This window comes from Nelusetta ayraudi, unplaced genomic scaffold (assembly GCF_046127955.1).
Source record: "Nelusetta ayraudi isolate G7.1 ecotype Tasmania unplaced genomic scaffold, CSIRO-AGI_Nayr_v1 ptg000135l, whole genome shotgun sequence".
Classification (NCBI taxonomy): domain Eukaryota; kingdom Metazoa; phylum Chordata; class Actinopteri; order Tetraodontiformes; family Monacanthidae; genus Nelusetta; species Nelusetta ayraudi.
In genome coordinates this window covers 17283849-17308992 of record NW_027466185.1, presented here as the reverse complement: position 1 = coordinate 17308992, position 25144 = coordinate 17283849, and the positions used below count along the sequence as shown (strand labels likewise).

The window sequence follows — 25144 nt, the reverse complement described above, 5'->3', positions numbered from 1 at the left end:
CTCGTGTCAGATTTGACAGGTGGGTCAGGCCTCCCGCTGTCCGTTGGCCTCTCCAGGATGTTGCTCCAGGTGTGAGAGAGCACGTAGGCTCCCATGTCCGGGTTCATCTCCTTATTTTGCTTGTCTCTCTAATGCAATGCTGGTGTTTATTTTATTCTGTGTGGATGACTGTGGCCCTGTCCCAGTCCTTGTGGATTTTCTTTTCTTTTGTTGCTCTTGTTTGTCTTTTTTCCATCTCCCTCTCGCATTCTTTTTCATCTTCTTTTCTCCATGTGTTAAAGCGATGTGATCAACATGGCATTTCACATATAACGTTGCATTAATTGTTGTTCTATTTTGTCCTTGGGGTGTACTGGTAACTTTCGTAGTTTTGTATCTGGTTTGATTGGTGTGTTGATGTTGTATTTCCTCATGGTTCTTTGGATGCGTTCAGTGACCCCTTTGATGTAGTGTCACCACTACGGAACATCTTGGAGTATGCCAAGATTGGCCTGCATGCCATCTCCAGAGACGTCAGCGCTTACCCACAGGAGCACTTGTACGTCATGGCCAATGGCAAACTCACAGATGAAAATGAGGTGAAGATGAAAGAAAGACCTGTTCTCCATTCGGTTTGTGGGTTCCTTTTTCTTCTCCTATTCGGTTTCCTTCCTCTTGGCTTGTTTTGCCCCTTTGTCTATTTGCCCGACTTGTCAAATCTGATAGATTGGTCACGCCTGCATAACATCAGCTGATAAAGACGAGTCACATGCCACCAAGTCACATTTCTGAGGAAGGTGGACGCTCTGCCGAAACATGTCAAGGTAGGACAAACAGAACCCTTGTCTGAACCAAAGAAAGATGCAAACCTATGAAAACTGAAGACATAATGAACACAATCAAACCAAAACTGATCTTCTTGAAATCCTCTTCTTCTTCTTCCCACAGTACCTGGAGACTGGCTGTTTATATGATCGTCCCCTTTGGACAAATAATCTGTTGGTCTGAGTCGAAAGGTTTCCATCCATTAGTGTTGTGCCTGGAATTAAGTGCTGTCTTCAAATATGAAATGCAGGGGAAGGCAGTAAATCTTGGTGGACGGCAGCGCCACAAAACAGCAAATGCTCAACTCGCACAAGTCCACATTCCTGGAGTCTGACTAAAAGTGGATGGGAAACACACGCCCTCCGCTAGAACGCTAAACTAAACCAAACGGAGGAGGACTGTTTCCCACAGTGATGTTTTGTAGAAGCGCCGCTAAGAGAATCCTGTGAACCTGGAACCGTCCTGTCTGACTTGATAGAAACCATGTGCAATAGTTGGTGTTCCACAGTGTCAGTTTTTTCTAGCGCAACACTCCACTTGGGTAGTGCGATCTGCAGTTTCAGGTGAACGCTACATGACACAATGCATTAATGGGCTTTTAACCGCTCAACTCGGTACTAAAGTTTGACTGATGCTATGAGAGAAAGAGACAAATATTTGGAATGCACACATATCTTCCCCACATTGGGCTCACACAGTAGCATAAACAACATCATTTGTTTTACAGAGCGTTTCGCAGAGGGAAAATACCGAATCAGAAAATTTGCCAATGTCCGACCACGAAGAATTTGTTCTGACTAATGCGCAAATTCCAAGTATGTAAATCTAATTCTGATTCTGATGAAAAGGCTTTGTAGAAATAGACTAATTGGCATGTTTAAAAGTGTTTATACTGGTCATACATTCAACCATTAATGTCCAAAAAAGAAGAGGCCATTTGAGGCCATTTCCTGTGAGGATGTTTGGTCTAAGGTTCCTTTGAGACCGTCTCTGCCAAGAAATCTTTATTTGTGTGTTTATTTATTGTTTTTTTTATGGCCCTTCTCACATGTGTTGACTTTAGCTTGAGATCTGAGGTCTTGCTCTGAGGCCCAATGACGTCCTGACAGCAGTGGCAGGCCGTATATTTCACGCCGAGGCCTTCAGTGATGTCATAATTAGTCCTACCGATGATAATAACCTCAAAACACCATCATCACTGCCAAAACTTAAAAATAAATTGCGATTTTAAGACACTAGTCACTAGTCAGTCCAGCAAAAGTATGTTACTAAAAGTATTACACTATTTGTCCTTAAACAAGTTTTTTTTCAATAAACTGTATATTGTTGCTGTTTCATATAGGACCTCGTCAAGACAATAACAATATACAATGTTAGTTGGAAACTAGAGTTAAAGAATATGTTTTTGAGAATACGCAATGGCAAATCAATTGAACAATAATGGGCCACGTTATTTTCATTGTAAATTGAAGAGGATTAGGCAATTCACCTTGTCCTCTTTTAACCATTGGATGACCGGGGTGAGTTAAGTCTTTTCGGCTCTCATGAGTGCCTATCCAATCACAGTTCGCCGTAAGTGCTGCTAGCTGGCTTTGCCATGGCAGACGAAAGATCTGACTGGCTATCGCAATTGACTGTGGTGCGTTCACTGATAGCAGACAGGAGCCTGCAATGTGGAATCTGAAGGCCTAGGGCGGATTTCATAGAACCTGATGACACAAGCCAGCTGAAAATGTTTGGATAAAACCTCTAACGTAATATAAAACAATAGAGGCAGTGCAACCTAGTGGATAATATGACGAGACTATGGAGAGTAAATTGATTATTATATTTAAGGGGAAAAGGAAACTTGTCTGAGTATATGTCGAGGCCAGTGGAGAAGACCTTTGCTGGAACAAAAAAACAGATGGCCTGCAGGCTGATGATCTTGAAATGTTTGACTTCACTTCAATAGAAATGATACACCCCCCCCCGCCCCCCTTTTTGGAAAGTCTTTGAAGGGCATCGGAGCCCAATCAAAATGTCAGCCCTGCAAATGTTTTTTTGTGGTAATCCTGCTGTGCAACCTCTTCTTGCATTATGAATCCACAGCAAAACGCAACAGTCCAATGTAGCCACAGGTCCTCCAATACACATCTTATCTGAGGATGGCATTTAGATAAAGAGGCAATCTTGATAAACTATGACCATTATGGTCAGAGCTGGCTCGTACTAATTTTCCAAGCTGCATCACGGCGTGCAACATGATACAGGCTCATCATCATGGCAACGAGCGTTGCAAAAAGGACAGCAGATGGTGTTTTCATTAAAGAATTCAAGGCAGTCGAGGAATCAAAGAAATTATTTTGCAGAGGGAATGTGCTCATAGCATTAGGTCCTCTAGGCACAAAACACTACGGAAAAAATGTGTTTTATCAAACATTTCCAGGACGAAAACGCAAAATTTACACCACGACTTGAACACTGCGTGGGAATCGAACCTGGGACTTTCTCCCTGTGTGGTGTTGCATGTTTGTGATTTTGGGGACCAGGCTGGAAAAAGCTTCTTGCGTAAATAAAACTTGTTGTTTTTCAAAGTGTGGTCAACTTGTCTTTGCTGGACTGACTGTGGATTTGCATGTATCCATTTCACATAAAAATAAAGGTTGTTTTTTGTTCTCTTGAACAAAAATGTTTAAAAAGTTATAAAAACTTTTTTTTTAAAAATAATAAGCCAACCTCAGTACTCTTACTTAAACCGTTTATTTCAACATCTTTGGAAACAATGGCAGGGAAAACTAAGCAGGAAACAGACGGAATTCAGTGACTCTTTCTATCTAAAATGAAACTCCCACGTGCACCATGTGCCTTCGGAATTTGAATTTCAAGGCTGTCAATATGAAATAAGACAAAAACTTGCAATCTGGGACCCTTTTGTCTGGAGATACCTAATCCTTGGCTACATCGCTCTGTTTCAATCAAGTAAATAAATTGAGACCAGGAATGTCCAAAAATCAAAATCAACAAAAAAAATAATATAATCTATAAAATAATATTATATTCTATATTCTTTTACTTCTTATACTTCTTTTAGTGAACTTCCCAGAAATGGAAAGAGTCCATCCTTTACTTATTTTGCTTTCACCAGATATTTTGTTCAAGAGAGTCTGTTGGCTAAAAGCTTACATAACGTACCTAAAAATTAGCCCTTTGTGATGTCACAAAGGGCTCACTGATACCTCTCTCATTTAAATGACAACATCCCCTGACAGGTTTTCGTTCTGCCTTTTTAGCGCCTGACAGGTGCTTTTGGTACACGTCCTATTGCAAACGTGGAAGTTCCAAAGCAGCATCAGTTTCAGCAGGGGGACGACATGGTGAGTTTTTGAAGGAGGCTATAAACAGAGGGCTAAATGTGCGGCTTTTGTTTTTTGGATAATCATGACGCAAGGCCTTGATGTGATAATGAGACTTTTGAAAACGGCACGGAACACTCGGCACACATGTCTCTTATCACATATTTACTGATTTCACATATTGATTAATAAGTTACTCATTAATGACGGAGTAAAAAGTAAAAATAATAGATAAAAGTAAAACATTTTGCTACAAGTCTTGTTTAAAAACAGTTCATGTTGCATTGTGCATCACATTATCTGAACTACAAAATGTTGTTGTGTTCTCTCTCTGCACCAGGCCTCAGGCCCCCGACCCACACACACCACGTCACAGTCTGCAGCAACACAAACACAACACAAGTCTGGCGCGACCTGATTTAGCCCGAATCACAAGTGTAGCAACATTATAGAGCTTCATTACATTTTCAGCATGACTCTGCTAACAATTCCTGGAGACGTTTGATTTTTTTTTACCTCCCTCTCTCTGTCTCTAATTCTCACTATGTGTGTGTGTGTGTGTGTGTGTGTCTTGGCAACCACAGGGAGGTCCAGCAGAGACCAGCAGAGACAAACACACACGCACACACAGGCACACACACGCAGTGTATTGGCATTCCGCAGGCTGTTTGAAATAGAGCAACAGGAGTGTCTCACCGGAGGAAGTGTTGAGGTCTGACTCCAGTCAGTGCCGTGGAGCTGCCCAGCTCCCCGAGGGAAACACCTGAAAAAAATACAAACAGCCAAAATCAGAATCAAACATGGTCGCAGTGTCACCGAACTCAGGAAACGACGGCAAAGACGCTAAAAAAGGACCGCAGGCAGGTCAAGAACACACAGAGGTTGAGGACGTTTAAAGGTTCAGTGTGTAATAGTTGGAGATTATAAAGAAGAAACAGTGACATCAAGTGGTTACATTCTAGATTGCAGCGCTCTTAGCGACTCCGCACCCTCCCTCTCCTGAGCTTGCCAGTGAACTACGGCGGCCTGCGAGCACCATCCTGGATACCTCGTCCACCATCTTCTTCGTCGGTTTATTTGAGGACACGAGTAGTCACCCTGAATACGAATGGCGCTGGCAGGCAGCTGGATTGTCCACACCAGGCTTCCTTAAAATATGGCAGTGCAAGAGAGCAGCTAACTGGGAGCAAGACCCTTTATCTATGTATAGTCTAATACAAATATAAGACCTGTTCGAAGGGTAGGAAAACCAAATTGCTTTTATTGTACTGTAAGTATACACTTTTATTAATATATTGATGGGCAGCATATGAAGCTATTACCAACATAACAATCACAAATCAAGCCAAAATTTACACACTGGACCTTTAAAGGACCCAGTAGTGATCTAGTTGGGTTTCAGAGGGACTAGAAAGCATTGAAATAAATAAATAGAAAACATTTTCATCCCCTCCCCCCCGACACCCTGAGCACTACTTAGGTGGTTTCCACAAGTGGCCAAGACCAAAAATACTTCCACTCCCACTGACAGAAACAATGAAGACATTATCAATTTCTTTCCTCAAACATCTCAATTCATTCTTGCTATCTTGCTGAGTGGCAGATCCCCAGAGCAGCAAAGAAGAAGCGTTTCTCTGGGGCGGTGAAATGACTCAGCGGCGTCAGAGTGACCGGCAGCGCCGGGTCGACTCGACTCAGTTTCAGGTCGAGGAGAAAAAAAGAAGCACCGCCTCATGTTTACGTGATGATTTGAGCCGCTGGACAGGACAGAGCCGCTTGTCCGCCCTCTCCACCCGACAGACGGTAATCACTTGTAATCAGAGCAAATGAGACCTCTAATGGGAGTGGGTTTTTTCCCCGACCTTCGTGCTCGGCCGCTGCCACGCGGCAACAAACACGTACAAAAACCATTTCCGCCGTATCACATCGCCCCCATCTGAAGACAACAACATTATCTTTTGTCTTTACCTAATAACGCAACAAAGCCTTTTCTTTTGTATTAGTTATTTATTACGCACCGGCATGATTCGTATTCAGACAGAAGTGCCGGAGGCAGTGGAGCGCACAACCTGGTTGCGGGTCTGATTTCCTGGCCTTTTCTTTTCTTCCCCCTTACTTTTTTTTTTTTTGTAAAGAAAAAGTCTTTAAAAGATACAAATTCTGTTCAAAGTAATTCACTTAATATTTATTACAGTCGTGTCTTGAAGTGGAGCCATTTGAACTGAGCTGTTCATGATCATATTTTAGAGGAAGATTATTTTATAGAACCTCGGCCTTGGTGTTAACAGTCAGTACGTTTTTAGCACAGAGAAAAAATAAGCATGTAGAAAATAACATTGGTTGTTCTTCTTAAAAGCGTGAGCATCCAAAAATGGCTCACTGGTCACAACTATTACTAATTACACTTTGGTTGTGCTGCAGTTGAAAAAGGAAAAAAATATATAGTGCTGAGAGAAGCAAAGCTGTTAAAAACGTTGTTTAAACGCGTTGTTTCAGTCATGGCAAAAAAAATTATATATTTTTTACTTCAGAACCTTCAGTATCTTACTTTTCCTTGAGAAAAGAAGTTGAATTGGTACTTTTACCTTTTTTCCAGAGTATTTCTTTACACAAGTATCCATACTTACTCCATTACTTAAGTATATGAATAATGTGCCACCCAGGGCTATCAGTGGTGGCAGAAAATTCAGAGATGGATGGATGAATGTGAGGCAGGTTGCCCTCTAAATGCTTGATTACTCCTTTAAAGACAACCATTCATTTGCTTTGCGTACAGTTTTTAAAATTACGCAGTCAAATTCTATACAATTTGGGGCTTTTTTTGGCATTTGAGGTAAAACAAAATTTTCAAAACCTCCTGGGTGCGGATTTTCAGCAATTTCAGAAATAAATGAGGACAGACACCGTAAGAAAGACATCAAACTCTGGTACATTAAGGAAATATAGGAGGGTAATTACAGCAAATGTGTCTGAAAAGCCAAAGCGAGGCCATGGAGGACGCTCAAAGTAATGGGCAACATTATCCTTGTGTGCTCCTGCGCTGCTGTCTACTCACAGCCCTCTCAAACTGCCGGATGACCCGCACTTTCGCCCTGAGCCACAACATGCTGTCGTCACTGATTGAGACAGCGGTACCATGTCAGAGGTGCACCAGTAAAACCACTTGACAGCAAACAAAAGCTTAACGCAAGCGCTTCTGTCCCCGAATGTCACTTGTTGTTTCTCTGCAACTCTGTGCTTCTCTTTGTTCTCTCCTTTGTCCCTCAGAGCCATTGTGTTACATTACTCCCTTAAATATTCCACACTCTAGACGTTTAATGTAGGTTGGTACTGGTCAAAGTATCGTAACAACGCGAATTGGCTAAGCAAGACATTTGATTGGACATAACTAACTTGTCCAGGATAGACCTCTCCTTCTCTCAAGTTGGGCTTTGCTCACAAGTGCATAGTGAAGTTCAAAAGCACAATTAGTTTGTTTTTGTTGTTGTTTGTTTTCATTTGAAAGCAAACTCTTAACTGACTTTCTTTTTGGCTGGCACACTGTCACAAATGACAAAAAAAAATACAACACAGGAAATTCCGCACTGACAATGCCACTTAATATTGTACTGGGATGTCTTAATATTGTACTGGGATGTGAAGCGCTGGGATGTGGGAGCGTAGATATGACAGATATGCAATCAGAACTCTGCCAGGAAGGTTAAAACTAGCACTGTTTTTTTATCTATTTATTCATCTACTATTCAACAGTAGTGAACAAAAGTTTTCGGACAACCTTTAAAATGTACTCAATTTCAATCATTGTCATTAAGTATTTGCAAGAGTTTTTTTTTTCAAAAGCTTTGGCTGCACACAAACAAATGGAAATGATTTTGTTGTTTATTGTTAATAAAATAAAATAAGAAACCCCCCCCCCTCCCCCAACAACACTGTAGAGAAGGTTGCATCATCAACCAGCTCACTCAAAGCATGATGCCAAAGCAAAGAGACTATTGGAAATGGGTAAATCACAAAACCCTGATCCATATAATACATGCGAGGGCTGCCCTGAACTCTGTCATCATAGGAGGTGTTTTATAAAATCAGGCCCATTCCGTGCTTCATTTAGAACTTCCACAGTGACACTTAGTCGAAAAACGCGTGCAATTTGTCGCCCAACAAAAGGCAAGAGATAGAAAAATGTGAGCAAATCTGAGGGAGACAGACTGGGGCTGTGGGGGTGTGGTGGTGGTGGTGGTGGTGGTGGAGGTGCTGCTGGAGGCGGGCTGATGTGCTCTGTTACTCAGTTTCCATGGCGACGTGAGTTATATTTGACAACGTGACGCACGCCGTCAACTTAGGCTTGCTCGGCTTCGCCTCCTTTTCCAGCGCAGCGAGCTAAGAAGGGTTTCTGCAAAGTAAGTAAGTGAGATCAGGTGACACACTGGTTCGTTTCTGGCCCCCCCCGGAGAGCCGAGACACAAGGCCCAGTGACGACTGCTGGCAGCAGCCGGAGCAGGAACCTTCTCCCATCAGGTGGGCTGAGTGACGTGTTTGGACTTTGGTGAAACCAAACCAGTCCTCTTGGGTTTGTGATGATCAATGGCTTTATCATCATCATCATCATCATCATCGTCTCTTTTTAAAAACTATAATTTGTCCATTACTAATTTCCATGTTTCCATGACCCCTACAATTGCGCAAAACCTAAATATCGCAATAAAAAAACTGGTCATGGAAACACCTAAACTTGAAAAATATATATTTCTCAAGTTAAAATATTTGAAAAAAAAAAAAAAAAACGAACCCTCAAATATGGCTAAAAGGTTCTGACGCTCTAATGAGGTGGTTTTTCAGACGTATCCATATGGAGGTATATCGCAAAAGCGTCATGGAAACATTTTTGTTGACATTTACTCGTCAGCGGACGTGATGTACGGGGGTCACGTGACCAGTTCACTTCAAGTGAAAATGGAGCGTTATGACTGGACGGAGGAGGAGACGAAATGTTTATCACAAGTCATAAAAGAGAAAAATATAACAACCATTCTTGACAGCAAACAATCGTGAACAAACAAAAGCATTGTAGTCCTCGTCAAAGGCCGTCAAAGACTGAGGAAAACTCGGGCTCATTTTTGGCTGTAATTATTTAAAAGCTGTTCTTTGTTCAGTTCAACAAACAATTTAGTGGGTGTTGGTGTGTTTTTCAGTTTAGCATGGAAAGTGTGAAATATTATCTGTCTATTTGTGGGCTCATAGAACAAAGCAAATTCTGCAGAATTGATCTATTTCACATCCTTCAGCTACTTACTATTAGAAAATCACCTGACGTGACTGCATTGAATATAAAGGGTTGGTTCAGGCAATTTCCGTCCCTATGACTGAAATTTAGTTTGGGCCGCACTGACATACATAGTGAATTAATAACAGGATCATCTGGGGAACCACCGTGAGTGCTTGGCCCCAGGTTGACAGGTTAGCGCTAGCCGCTAGGCATGCTAGTCAAGATCAACAGTGCTTCCACCGCTGTTTCCACACAGTGTGTAATATTTGGAGATTTTGAAGAAAAGACAGTGACATCATTTTAAGGGCCTGGAAAACCAAATGACTTGTATTGTACTGCGAGTATACACATTTATTAACATATTTAAGGGCAGCATGTTGATCTTTTACCAATATAAAAATTTTACACACTGGACCTTCAGTGTTTGGAATATTCCGAACTCTTTCGCTGTATTCGATGCACAACACTGGACACACAAAGCTCACAGACATCTCGATATTTTTTCATTGTTGTGATTTGTGTGATGGCGAGCCTTCTCTTCTGATCAGCCCTGTGAACTTTTCTGCTGCAGGAGCGACCCGCGTCCTGTTATTTACAGCAATATTTCAACATACTGCTTCAGTCGTTGTTGTGCTTAAGTGCTTTAGTTAGCTTTGCAGGGAATGGTGAAAAAAAATAAACCAAACACAAATTTGTTGCATTAATGCAGAGCTTCGCCTTCTGTTCAGACAACAAAAACCTAAATTAATGCGGCATTTTGAGGGTGAACAGTTGAAGTTGTTGCTTTAAAAAGATGTTATTCACTCTCATAAACGCAGACAACTCTGTTTCTGCTGCTGGAATTTGCGTCGCTGTACATCTTCATCGCCGCCCAAAGGTCTCCACCGCAGCAGTTTCACGTCAACAGATGTCAGATAAGTAATTTTACATATCTGTATATTTAATGCTGTATTTGCGTCATTCTGCAAAAACAGGTTGTTTTTGTTGGATCTTGTAACCCTTTTGCAGGATAGATTTTTTTTTGCCATTGTTTTCCACGATTCCACGGTTTCAAATGTAACCCCGGTTTCAGGGTTTTTCATGTTTCTGCTGGACGGATAGAACCTCGGTGCAGAGAACTGGGAAAATCTGCAGTCTGTGTTTGAGTTCAGCTGAAGGGGATTCAGTGAAATTCAGGCAAGAAAATACTTTTCATGTTGTATTTACTGGCCCAGAAAGTGACTGACAGGGAGATTAATGACTATGCATGCAATGTGCATGTGTCAAGTCCTGATGTATTTTGAAGTATTTTTTTTTGTTGTATATTTGAGATGGAGGACATTGGTGCACTTCGGGCAGCGACACAACAAAGACAGATGGACAAAAAAAATGTCCTTAACGTTACAGTTTCAAGGTCACATTTCGGTATTTTTCATTGCACAGGCACACCGCTGAGAGACATGTGCAGTCTACATGTGACTTGGCGAGAGCGAGACCCGCTGATTCACGCACACAACGACGGGGAAAACAAGAGTTGGTGTGAATCACAATCCCCGCACAATGTATCCTCATGTAGTCTGCGCCGCTTAACATCAGCTATTGATCCACTTAGAGGCAGATTTCTGAAGCTGCGGTGCTCAGCAGGGCTTCATCTCCTGTCCTTAACCTTGTCAGCGGTGAATAAAGCCGCTCAGAAACGCCGGCGTCTCTTTCTAAACCTCGCACAAGTATTTCGCAGTCGACGCCGAGCCGGGACCCGAGCCGCACACGTCCAGGTGGTTTAAAATCAATGGCCCTCAAAGTCAAAGCAGCAGCTGGAGCGCACGGACATAACTTGAGAAGCAGTGAATTTCATTACGGCTGTCGTAGCTTAAAGCAGTCTGGAGCGCGTAGTAAGAATTGAGGAGCAAATATGACAAGTGAAACCCTTTGACTGGAGAGAAATACGCAGAAACGGCAGAAACGTTCACTCTCGTCCTTTGTGCAACAGTGTGCTCAGATGGCTTTTGTTCCTTTTGATTCACATCGAAGGAAAAGAACTCCCTCTCCTTTTTGATGACTCTCAAGTCGAGGTGTTTGTACTCATTGCACAAATTCCATGTAATACAGAGGTGCATCACTGCGCTGAGCAACGTCTTACATAATCCCAATTAAAATAAACTGCAGGGCTGTTTGATTAATTAAAAGTGTCATCTAAAGCAACACACACACTTGCATGTTCCAGCCTAGCGGTGGCTAACACAACAAAGCTAATGCTAATGCTATGTCAGGATGAATTTATTATCATTTTCATTCATGTAATGCAGCGATTAGAATTTCAATGGTTCTTAAAGGCAGGAGGTGACTTGTGGTTAGAGTTGCAACATTTGCAATGCAATGACCTGCAACGCGCCAAAAGTATTATTAGCAGTAAATCCGACAGCCAGGTCAAAATCAAAGAAAAGGTCACCAATGAATAAAATCAAACGTGCATGTGTGGCAAGAGTGCAGCTACGCGGCATCATATCGAGCACCAACCTGGGAAAACATCATCATTTCCCACATTGTTTTCGTCCTATTTGTCTTGTTAAACATACATTCTCTCTGTTTTTTTTTTTTTACATAAGGGTCCAGATGGAACCATCTGATGAAAACAACTTCAGCTACTCACTGAACTCGTCTCCGTGTGAACGACACTGACCTCTGCGGCGGGAGATGAATATCAGAGGTTGTTTTGCCTCCATCATCTCCGACTGACGGGCGAACCGACTGGGTTTAGTGCAAAAGGAAATCGCTTTGAACTCGTCGCCCCCAAGCAGCCACCACCATCTATGGCTTTTGCTGCACTTCATGACGAGGCTGTTTTTTTGTTTTTTTTTAACCTGCCACTGCAAATATGTCAGTCTGGAAACTATCAGTTTAAACTGCAAATTGAAATGCTCTTAAAAGATTGAAACCATGCGACATATCAATTGAAGGAAGAAAAGGCATTAAAAAGGTATTTATTCATTACAATATTAACAGATATATACTATTTTTCACAATGAATAATAATAATAATAGTAATAATAATAATAATAATAATAATAATAATAATAATAATAATAATAATGATTATAATGAGTGTTTAATGAAAAACGTTGCCTGCGACAAGATCAATAAATACAAAACAGAGACGCTGCAGATGGAGCAGAAAGCTCTGGATCTCATCTCCTGCCCTACAAACATCTTACACAACACACGCTCAGACAGACAGACAGACCGACAGACAGGCAGACAGACAGGCAGGCAGGCAGGCAGGCACACACACACGCACACACATACCTCCCTCTCAGTCTGACAGTTGCTGCTTATGCCTGCATGAGGCAGACTGGGTCATATCAGGACAATGCGCCGTCTCTCTCTCTCTCTCTCTCTCTCTCTCTCTCTCTCTCTCTCTCTCTCTCTCTCTCTCTCTCTCTCTCTCTCTCTCTCTCTCTCTCTCTCTCTCTCTGCAGCAACAGCGTTTTCTTTTTTTTTTTTTTTACCCCTGCTTATTTTTCAGCCCGTCTCACGGACACGGTCTCAGGACCAGAAAAAAAAAAAAAAAAAAGCAAAAGCAAAAGCAAAGAGAAAGGTGAGGGGGGGCAGAGGGTGGGGGAGGGGATTGTGAAAAAATAAAAATAAAAAGACAAATAAAATAATAAAATAACAACCCCTCGTCCAATCAGTGACAGCAAGTGAGCGCTGAGGAGAAACGCTAGAAAGACGTATATAATAATTTAAAAATAAAAAATATATACAATATATATCATAAAAAGCAGCAGAATGGCGGTGTCTGGCCATCCTCTGCGCGCTGCTCCTCCATCCTCACGACGTCGGGGTTGGAAAAAAAAAAGTGAAAAAAAAAAAAGCTCCGGCGGTGCACGCTGGGTAAGGAGAGAGAGAGGACAACTCAGGACACGCGCCGGGACTTTAAGGACACTGCAGTAAGCCGTTCACAATGAGGGAAAAAAAGAAAAAGAAAAAATAGAAGAAGCAAAAAAAAAAAAAAAAAAAAAAAAAAATAGAGGAAAAGATGCGGAGAGACACAGAGGGAGGGGTTGGGGGAGCAGAGGGTGGGGCCACTCTTCTGGCATTTCATCCTGATAAACAGAAAAACAGTCGAGCCGCGTCAAGGGGGTGGCAGGATTTTTTATGCATGATTATTTTCATTTTTTATTTTATTTTTGCGATTCCAGCCGCCGCAGTGTGGGAGGAAATCTCAGGGATTTTTAGTTGAACACATAAAAATGTTTTAATGTATCCAAGAGAAGAAAAAAGATCATTTGAAGGTGGCTTTATCGTCAATCCTACAGTATATGTAACATACACAGAGCATTGACATTTTGACATATTTGACTGGGGCTGAAAATTCATGACTTTAAAGCAGTGGGCCAGTCTCTCTACGACGTGATACGCAGTTATACGCCGTATAACCGCTAGAAACAGTTCAGAGTTATCGTACAAGCACTAAAGAATGCACATAGATAGCACATAGATAGGCATCAGTCTGTCAGTCTGTTTTGTTTTTCTACACAGCGTTCACTTCCCCCGTTTAAAAATGTGATTAAAAGGATGTTTTCTGTTCTGGTCTGTTTGAGAGAATCGGCCGATGCTTTCGTGTCGCTTCAGAGCGGGTTAGCACCACCTCTGTGTTTGCACCAATTTCTGCACTCGATTGCTGAAACTTTCTGTTGTAGTTGTTGTTTTGAGGTGGCTGCTGCCGGACAGACGTGTTTATTTATTGCTATTGTGCAACGAAAGAGGTTAACGGCAAATTAACACGGCGAAAAGGCTCACATCGCCCCCTAGTGTTGAGGAGGACACGTTCCTGTCGATGATTTGATTTTCTCAGCTGCGTGTAAACTGGGACAAGGAGTGAAGTCCGATTAGCTGAGAAGACTGAATTTCGAACACTGTTCCATTACGCCGTGCATGTAAACCTAGTCAGAGTGTACGAGTGGTGGGGCATTCAGAGTATGCACACGACAATAAACTACACGACACCATTTATTTCGATCATATCTGGTCACAACTCGGAGCTCATGAGCAAGATCACGCAACAGAAATTTCACTTGCCCCCCTTTTAAAAGCCACTTTCAGCCACTAGTTAGTTATTAGTGAGTTATTATTAGTTAGTTAGTGGTTATAAGTCTCTTTGGCTTCAGAGTGTCGCTCGCTCTGTTCAAATGCGTCTGACAGGAAGTCGCAGGCTCACTGCGCAGCTTCACCACTCATGACGCTGTCCTCGTGCGCTGTGTGCGGCGGTATAAAGTCGCTGACCCTTGTGCGACCTTGGAGTGTGTTTGCACTGCGGAGGTGGAAGTGTGTCAGTGGCGCGAGCCGCTCGCTCTGCGGTGCGGTGCACGTTACTGCAGGGCAGCGCATGTTTTCATGTCGGGGAGAATCAGATGCAGCCGCTTCATACCAGACGCGACAGGGAGGCTGGCGGTGCTCAGACGAGAGGAGCACCCCCTGCAGGACGACTTGTACGGCTTTATTCTCTACATTTTAACATTCACATTTGGTGTTGCTATAAAATCAGTAAAGATGAATTAGAAATTGGAATAAGAAAGGATGAAGTGGATGTAATAATGTTGAGGGCTATTGGGCATGAGAAAAAAAAAGCTGTATTTCATGCGTTTCATTTTCTGTGTTTAAAGAGTCACTTCAACAAAGAGTCACGTTAAAGAGATATTTTGTTGCAACGCTTTTGTTCATTTTCAATTGACATTAAAGCAACATGTTTTCTACATATCCCATGATACATTTTTATTTGCAGGAGATCCTTCCTGCCATCAGTACCCTCTAGAACTCTTCCCCGTTGTGTGGCAGAGAGCATTCCGGACATTTTTCTTGGACTCAATGGCAAGTCATGCACTAATGGCTTAGAAAACCTTGCTTATCGCTGCCTCTGCACAATTTGACTGTCTCTTGCACATCTGCTTTGGCGGCTTGTTGTACATAGACTGATTTGAATGTTTTTGTAGCTACTGGAACTACAGTATAGTCTATTTTTTGTACTGTTTTTTTAGTGCTGCAACAGAGTAGTTTCCAAATTTGGGATCAATAAAGTACATCTATCTATCTATCTATCTATCCGTCTATGTACCTATCAATCTATTGAAGAAAGTCCAAAATGATCTGCCATCCCAGCTCTTGTCTGTGCTTCCTGCCTCAGCTCTGGTGAAAACTTGCGCACTCTCCCCCATTCTGTGCTCCCACCTGCGCCCAACAAACTGTATATACTGTCTCCAATTACTGCCACCAAGTGTCAGAAATAATAGTGAACACTAAATCGAAAGGTAAAAAACTACAAAAAACCCAAATAATATGCCAATGCTAGACTGAACAGCTGCAGGTTCATTCTGCCAAGGTATGACACTAGTGATCGCTGGGAGGCGATTGTATTTTCCTGAGCAGACTCAGTGTTGCAGTTACTCAAAAACAGGCTTGCAGACAATGTGTGTCAAGGAAATATTCCAAGAAGCCAAAAAAAAATACAAGAATCGAAGAAATCTGCTGAGCAAAAACTTTCCCTTCTTTCTGTATTCGCCGTGGAGCAACTGATGCAAGGTCCTCGCAATGCGGTATCATTTTTCATAAAACCCCGCAAAAAAGTAAGAATCAGATATGAAAACAAAATTGAAGTTAAACTCATCATCAATTGAAGACATTTCTACTTCACAAATGTGGCGCACATTTAAATAGTATTAATATCGTGAATTAATATCAGTTAATCTCACGCTTGTGACAAACTGTTGATTGACAGGCGTTGATGTGGTTCCTGTTTTCAGGATGCAGTTTTGGGTGATGTATTGAAAAACAGTATCAACAATTATTGAAGAAATTGTTTTTTGGCATGGAGTGGAAATAAATATCAATTTAACACAATAGTTGTTTTTAATTGTCATCCCTGTAGAGGTCAGATTATTGGCGGTAAATCTGTTTCATGCGCATATATAAGTGTGGTTGGTTATATGGAACATTGGTGCCTTTGAGTGATCAGCTCCCAGCCTACAGGAGGCCTAACAGGAGAAAAAATCGTGGGGATACAAACGCCAAAGATGTTGAACTTATTGGTAACAATCTGCTCTGCTCTCTGTCTCTGTATTTACATTTATTTTGGTGGCTGTTGCCCCGCACTGCACCCCAGGGAGTCCCACTGATACTGAAGAAAACTCTTCTCATTTAATGTTTGCATGTCAGAATAAGAAATCCCTAAAGTATGACAGACAAACAAACGCAGGAAAAACCATAGTTGGTGACTGATTGAAACAGAAATATGCAGCAAACAGTCTCTTGTTGTTGTTGGTTGTTTTTAGGGTAAAATTGGAAACACCTGACTGGCTGATGAGCGATTGGCCCCCTTTAAATAAATAAATGAATAAATTCCTAATTGTGTGGCAATTAGGATTTTTTTTGCTGACTGCCCCTTTAAATTTGACGCCAAGTCTGAGAAGAACGGAACGCGTCTGAGAAGGTCAACACAAAAGTTCCACTTCTTTGATTGATGGATTAATTGATTGATCTGTCAATCACCATGATTGCTGCCCACCAGCCCTCATGAGCTTATTAGACACTGATCAATACAGTTGTCAATAATGTTCCCACAATTACATCCACGATAGTGACTACAGAACAAAAGCAAAACATAACACCTATCAAAATAAGGGACACGTCCAAATAAAACAATTTGTCTGATGGGAAACACAATACGTTGCAGCTGACGCCTTACAGACCATTTTTTTTTTTTATAAATTTAGTCAAGGCACAAACAACATCATTCACAAACAACCAGCACAGAATCTAACCTTCATATTTCCAGAATGAATCAGGGTTTTACTTTAGCTGAGTTGATTTGAAAAGAGAATTTCTTAAATGACAATACAAACGACAGTACAAAACAAAGTGGAATTCATCTTCCACCACCTGGAGATCACAAAATGATGAATACAGTTTTAATTTAAAATTAAATTAAATTTATAATTAAAATAAAATGCAGATGCTGATTGAAACATTCCCTCCTCGACTTCAGGAAAACAAACAAACTCATCCGGTCGTCAGTGTGGAAAACACAAACAGACATACGAGCCCTTTGGGAAAGACTTTGAGCCGTCGTTTAGCTGGACAACAACTGTTGCACCACTTCTGAACGATCATCCCTCAACATATCAGAGCCAGACCGCCTTTATATAATCCTGTGGGCGTTTCATTCGCTGCGACCCACAAACAAACACCCATGCCCCCCCCCCGGCCCACCCCAAAAGGCACTCGGCTGCAGAATTTGCGAGCCTCTCTTTCTCTGCAGTCAATTTGTGGAGCTGGAACTGCGAGCTGAGCGATGGCTTTTGCACCCGGAGAGACGAATCCCTGCGACGATGTAGCACAATATTCTGACAGTCAAACTGTGGAACACCTGTTTGTACTTGGAAATATGCTCATCAGCTCCAACTTGGCACCCCAGGCAGACTGTATATATATATATATATATATATACATATATATGTATATATATATATATATATATATATATATATATATATATATATATATAAATATATATGAAAGAACCTGCAGAGGCATTTAGAAAGCAATTGTATGAAAGTTTTTCTTTTCTGTATTTTTTGCTGCCAGTTGAGTCAGGGAGCAACAGCTTAGAATCTGGAATGTTAGTGAGTGGCTCCAGCCTCCATGGTGACCAAGGCCGGTAGTGACGAGGAAACATCTTTGTCTCACAGAGTGACCTTCAGAGTCGATCTCTGTCTTTGAAATGTGAAAATAGCAAACTGTAAAAGCAAGAAAATTCCCAATAGCGCAGGGTCCACCCTCGTCTCTTCAGAGGCAGCCGCTGGGAGGTCGCCCCCGTTCAGATCCCGGCTGGAATCTGGGTCAGCCGTGACGGAATTAGGAAAAAAAAACAGTTGAAAACACAAACTGGCAACATCAAGCCAGTTATGATTGGGATCGTTCTCTGATCAAGGAGTCAAATTTTGGTATTTTCCCCCACAACCATTCAAAAGTTTGGGCTCACTGACTCATTTCTGCATTTCTGCTTCATGGAATAATCTACTGGAATGCTTTAAGAACATTACTAGTGCAGGGAACTCAGTCAAGATGTGCTCAACACATTATGGGATGGATTTGACAGTTGTTGCCTTGAATGTCTCATTGAATGTGATTTTGTGCCCTGGTTGCATTTGGTCATTTCAAGTGTTTTTCGTGTTCCGATCCAAAATCACACGAAGTAACCAAATCCGTATTTTCATCTGATCACTCAAACCACCTCAGGGAGGGGGTTTCGACACTTTGCATCGCATTCCTCACGGACGTGTGAACAGAATGCGATCTTTGTCCACATTAACGACCGCCTACTCTGCTCACCTCTCCCGTGTAAGCAGAAGTACGTACTTGGTTGGTGCCCCACCTCCTGGCGTCGTCATTATAAAGTTACAAACAAGAAGTGAAAACAAATCATTTTTGTTGGACTCTTTTATTAAGATGCTAATAAGTTTTATTACGCATTAGCTTATTTTGTCAGCGGAGCAGCGGTTGCAGTTTCCCACACAAGAGATTAAATGTGCGACGTTGCATCCGGAAATTTGCCAGCCACTGTTGGTCCGAAAATGAAGTCATCACCACTCCGTCCCACGAGTCGTTACTCCTCGTTTGGATCCATGCGCATCTTTCCGCGGCTGTCAGAGCAGAGACAAATGCTGCAGCCCTCTTTTTTCTCCACCATGCTGCTCTTCTCTTTAGTCAGCGCTCTAAGAGCATTAACCGGCTTTATCCACGACTTCCGACGAGCTGCAGTAGAATTAAAAATGGGTGACTTATACATGTTGATCCACTTTTGGGTTGCCCGAAACAGTGAGAATCGTCTTGATATAGTCCGCAGACAGGAAGTTCAGGGAAAACTACCCATGGTTTTGCGCTTTACTGCCCCCAGTGGTTAAAGAAAAAACTAGCACTTATCTATTCAAACGGAAATGCCGGGTGCGGGTGGGGGCGTGGGGGGGTGCAAAGTGATCACAAGTGGCACGCCCGAGACGCATGTTAATGCTAAGTGCGAACAGATGCTTCTTCGTGATCCGATCCCCAAAAACAGTTGCAAGTGACCAAGTGCAAACAGGAAGAGAACAAATATCAAATATGCAATTTGCGGTTGTCATTACACAGGCTTAATGTTTTTAAAAATGTAAAACGACGCAGGAGTCAACAAAGAATCATGAGCTGTGTTTCCATGACCTCTAGAATTGCGCAAAACCTAAATATCGCAATAAAAAACTGGTGATGGAACATGGAAAAAAACTCTCAAATAAGGCTGAAAGGTTTGTCGCTCTCATTAGGGGTTTTTCCAGATGTATCCATATAGAGGTATATTGCAAAAGTATCATGGAAACATTTTTTTTTCGCATTTACTCGTCGGCGGACGTGATGTAGGGGCTCACGCGACCAGTTCACTGACCAGTGAAAATGGCGCGTGATGATTGGATGGAGGAGACAGAATATCTTTTACAAGTCATCAAAGAGAAAAATAGAAAAAACATTCTTGACAGCAAACAAACACAAACAAACAAAAGCAAACGTAATTCTTGTCAATCTCGTCTGCGAGATTTTACGGGAATTATGGCTGATGCGCTTCACGCCATTCAATGGAAACACCTGCAAATCGCAATTGCACTTTGTCAAAGTTTTAGAAATATCACTTTTATTTTGCTAAAAACTCTCATGGAAACGCAGCCATGCTTTATATTTCAGGCTCTTTAAAACTGCCGACTCTTAGTGTGTTCACGCAGTTTTTGCACACATGGAATCCTCTCAATCACTTTTAATTAGACATTGGAAATGATTTTCATTCAAGACTAAAAATGTTCCCATACTTGTTGAGCACATCCTGGCTGATTTTTGTGAACTCGTAATGATTGCACACATTGCTTTCAAGGCCATTATTTCATAAAATTGGTTATAATGGAGATCAAAGCAGAGATGAGTCAGTGACCACAAACTTTTGAACTAAAAGTGAACATATATTACAGATAATGCGAAACAAACAGACAAAAAACAACAACAACACTAAGCCGACGAAGCCTAATAAATACGACTATGAGAGATGGCATGGGAAGCGACAGGTCTTTCTTCCTCACACTGAGGTTTCAGCTGTGCGCTGCGTGCACGCAGGGCCACTGGATTCCTTATCCGCACGTTTTTACAGCTTATCCCAGACAAGCGAGGCTTAACGACATCTATTATTCAGAGCAGCGTGTAAACACGACGTGGCTTGTACGCTTTCTTGAGTGACGCAACCGAGTATGGTGGCCACCACGACGTGGCACAGCGAAAGGCCAAATTTGATTTTTTTTTTTGTGTTGCAGCGGAACAAAGTGCAACGTGGCAACGTGGCTGCAACAAGAACTCGGGATCGACCTTTGGAGCCGGACTGCCAACCTCTCGGTGCAACCCTGATATCGGGCCTGATATCCTTCAGAACACGGTGCCCTACTTTCAATAGGCAGTGGTGGGAAAAAAAAAAGTTTTTGGACACCTCGTGCATTTGCAATGTACTGTATTGCACTGAGAATCAGTTTATTTTCGTGCAGCTGTTGACAACATTTACCCATGTGCTGCACAAGTTGCCGTCCAGCTCAGAACTGGATGTTTCAGCGAGACGGCGTCCCTCCAGAGTACAAGAGGACAAGAAGGACAAGAAATACATGAAATACATCTCATCATACATCTCATTAACAATAAACAACTAAATAATTGACAGTTTGATTGTTTGTGCGCTTTTGATGCAGCCAAACTCAAAAACTACTGTCTCAATACTACTACTACTAATAATAATAATGAAAGGGTTTAAATAAAATTTTAAGGGTGCCCAAAAATAATTTTTCCGTTCCAGTATACGGTGTCAGCAGTGTTGACTTGAACTGTGGAGGCCTTGATCCAAATTCATCCCAACTTTAAGCGTTTTCTGTTTTTGTGTGCGTTTTATTACCAATAACAAGGGCAATAAAACACACAGAAACATTAAATGATACGGTTGCACACAAAGGCGTCACGAGAAATCAACCTTGAGATGGATGATAAGAGAAACAGTATGAAAAACGTTGTCAATGTGGCGGGACCCTGGAAGCTTCAGAAGTAAAGCACCCCTGTGTTTCATGTTTCACAGCAAAAAGAAGACAGGAGCGAGCGACTGAGTGTTACACTCGGAGGTCTGCAGTGAGTCAGCCATTAAAAGTTGCCAAACACAGTTGTGGGTTTTTCCTTGCAGCGCCACCCACTTTTTCGACTGCCAGCGCTGTGAAATGGGCAGCCAGGCAGCCGAGGCTGAGCAGGGCCGCTGGACAAGGAGAGGAGCAGCGGTTGAGCAGGATGATGGGGGGGGGTTATTTTTTTTTTTTCATCTCTTTTTTGGGGGCAAAAATCCAGGAAACAGTTTTGCCGCAAAGTTCCCAGCAATACAAGACTTAAATTAGAAAGAGAGAGAGAGAGAGAGAGAGCGATAAAAAACAAACAAGATTCCAAATGTGAATGTAAAAAAAACCCAAATAATAATAATTAAAACCCCTCTCTCTCTCTCTCTCTCTCTCTCTCTCTCTCTCTCTCTCTCTCTCTCTCTCTCTGTTTTTTTCAGCTGTGACTGGCTGAGGGGGTTTTAGAGAAGAGAGTCAAAGCCTGGCTGAGTGAAAATAGGTCAGTGATGGCCACCGCAGGGTCTCCTTCCAAAAACTCTCTGGCTTTTTATGTCTCTGGGGCAGAAACCTGGATACGGTCCTGACAGGAACCCTGGCGGGCGGGCGCGCACACACACACGCACACAAAGTATTCACTTTCTGTCCTTGAGTAAAGTACAGATGTTTGTGTAAACAAATACCCGGATGAAAGTAAAAGTACTGATTCAACTTGGTTATTCAAGTGAAGGGGGTGGGGTGGGGTGGGGGGAGGAGGGGGCAGCATAGTCCCACTCAGAAGGACTGTGTGTGGGCAGACAGTGCTGTCAGTTGTAGGCAGTTGCATTTGGAACATCTGACCAGTCTAAATAAGAAATTGTAATGCATATGGCACCTTCAAAATACATCTAAGAAGTGCTAAGTTACTAAGTAACCAATACTGCAACCATAACCATCAGTCATGTGCAATGGACCCTACACACCTTATGTCACTGTCTTAGATCTGTTATTAATTGACAGACTGACTGTTTTTAAATGTTCCTATTAATTAATGGATTTATTCTCTGGGTTTCATTAGTTTTACCTTGTTTGTGTTTTGAAGTTTATTTATTTAATTTATTATTTCATTTGATTTTTTCTTTTCCGTTATTGCTATGATTGTGTATTGCCATTGTGCTGTATTGTAGTATGAACTACTTTTTACTGTTGCTCTTTATGGCTGTTGTTGACCTTTTAAAGTTATAACAACTGGCAGGGGGACCACCAATGTAAACCAGCCCCTGGCTGAAATTGGGTACAATCAGGTACTGTCCTCTGGAAAATAAATACATTGAAATTGAAAGTAAGAAAGTAGAGTTTCTGAAATGTCCTCAAGCAAAAAGTAAACAGGATTTTTTTTTTTTTTTTTTTTGCCATTAATGAAACAATACATTTGTCGGTAGTTTAAAAGTTTAAAAAGTTGTGACAGAATAACCTGGACTGACCTGACCAGAGGTCTCACAGGAGCATCTGGATCAACAGCTTTGCTACTCTCTCGGTACTATAGTTGTTTTTAATAAGCTGCAGCACAAACAAACTATAATCAGTAATAGTTCTGACTAGTGAGCCATTATTAGATGTTGGCACTTTTAATAACAACAACCAATGTTATTTTCTACATATTTATTTGAATTCCTGTGCTGAAAACATACTGTAAAGTGACCCCAAAGTTGGGGGGGGTGTTACCTGCCGTGTTGGTGACCCCTGAATTAGAAATTCAAGGCAAACGCTGTCAAAGCCACTGATTTTCTCGCACTAGCAATGTTCTGAGAGCATTCCGGTCCATCATCTCGTCAAGCTGCTTATAATGGAGTTCAGTGCAGGAAATAATTGCAAACTTTTCAGCGGCGTACACGTACAGAACTGCGTCCACGGTGAGAAAGTCAAACAGAATTCCGACTGACGCAACGCAGAGCTGCTTAGACAGTGAAAACATGAGGGGGTGGACAGAGAAGTGACTGGACAGGTGAGCAAGTGGCCAAAAAGATAGATAGGTAGATAGATAGATAGATAGATAGATAGATAGATAGATACAGTAGATAGACAGACAGACGGATGGACAGATAGACAGATGCGTTTATTTAAGTGTCAAACATCCTGATTGGTGCCCACCAACCCTCATGGGATTATTAGACACTGATCAATACATTTGTCAAATAATATTCCCACAATTACATCCACGATAGTGACTACAGCACAAAGCAAAAACACAACACAACCTATCAAAATAGGGACACATGCAATTAGAAATGGTTTGCAAACCACCATGTTGCCGACACCTCGCAGGCCTTTCTCTACAAATTCAGCCAAAGCGAAAAGATCATTTTCAAACAACCAGCACAGAATCTCACCTTCATATTTCCAGAATGTGACACTCGGACTCAGACAGACCACATAAGTGGGTGGACAGAGAGGTGACTGGACAGGTCAGCAACTGGACAGTCACCCCAGGTCATGGGTCTGACACACTCTGCACACCAATGAAAAGACAGACAGACAGACAGACAGAGAGACAGACAGACAGACAGACGGACAGACGGATAACCTCCAAGGGAGCTGATTGTACTCGTGTTTTCCTCGCTCAGCTCACTGCTGAAAACATTTGAGTATAAGTTTGTTTTTGTCTTTTTTTTTTATCAGCACTGATAAGATTTATGTCAATGTCAACGACGCCGCATGTTGGCAGCAAAGTTCCAAGTGTCCTAACCCAGGCAGTCGGCAGCCAAAGAACGACAGCTGTTCCCAATAGGAAGCAAATGGGACCAAAATAGCCTTCACAATAAATTCCAAACTGATAGCTTACTGAGCAAGCCAGTTATGTGAATGCTGGCGGTCGCTGCCACAGTCAAGTTCCACGGAAGAGCAAATGTTTTTGGGCCAACAAGTTTACAGTACAGCGACGGGACAGCTGACAAACAGGCTGTTCTGACAAGAAGATGTTTGTTTCACAATAAAAATGTTACTAGAAGTCTGGGATGCTCTGACAAACTGAATTCCACATTCTATCTATCTATCTATCTATCTTTGATTTGAATGAATAAACCTATTCAAAATGGTTTGACTGTCGCGCACACAGAAAATACGTCCATCAAAACAATATTTTCACTTTGGGGAAAGAGTTATTTTCCCTCAGCTGGAAGTACGACGATGTAGGAAGTGCTGATCTAGAACACATTAGGGCAACTTCGAGAGAGATGCACAGACAGGACGAGCGTACGGAGTGAATCATCTCGCATGGTGAAGTCGGCGAAAACTACGGCAACACAAATGAACCACTTGACTCCTTTAATGGGCCACAAGTGGGCGCTGTGGCTGCAGCTGTTAGCCATTAGCTGGGCTTCTGAGACGAGGCTTCCTGCACGCACAGTATAATGCCTGATGAGTAAACAGTAGGTGGAGGAGTAGCTTCAGGTCCCGCTAGTCATTATTATTCCATTACTTTACCTCCTGCATTCTTGTGCATCTTATGTGCTTCCTGCTTATCTGTTGTTTTTTTTTTCTGTTTTTCTGTTTTGCGGTGTTTGTTAGCCCCACTTTGCCACTTTATT

The 25144-nt window shown here is 42.0% G+C and overlaps 1 protein-coding gene across 5 annotated transcripts in view; it reads right to left on the bottom strand.

Annotated features, from left to right (window-relative positions):
- Positions 1-25144, bottom strand: part of thrb (thyroid hormone receptor beta) — a 93744-nt gene that overhangs the window by 29932 nt on the left and 38668 nt on the right. For all 5 annotated transcript variants that reach the window (XM_076051544.1, XM_076051548.1, XM_076051549.1 and 2 more), the window contains exon 2: positions 4836-4902. The gene's annotated coding sequence lies outside the window, so the exon portion shown is untranslated. The remainder of the gene's footprint in view (positions 1-4835; positions 4903-25144) is intronic.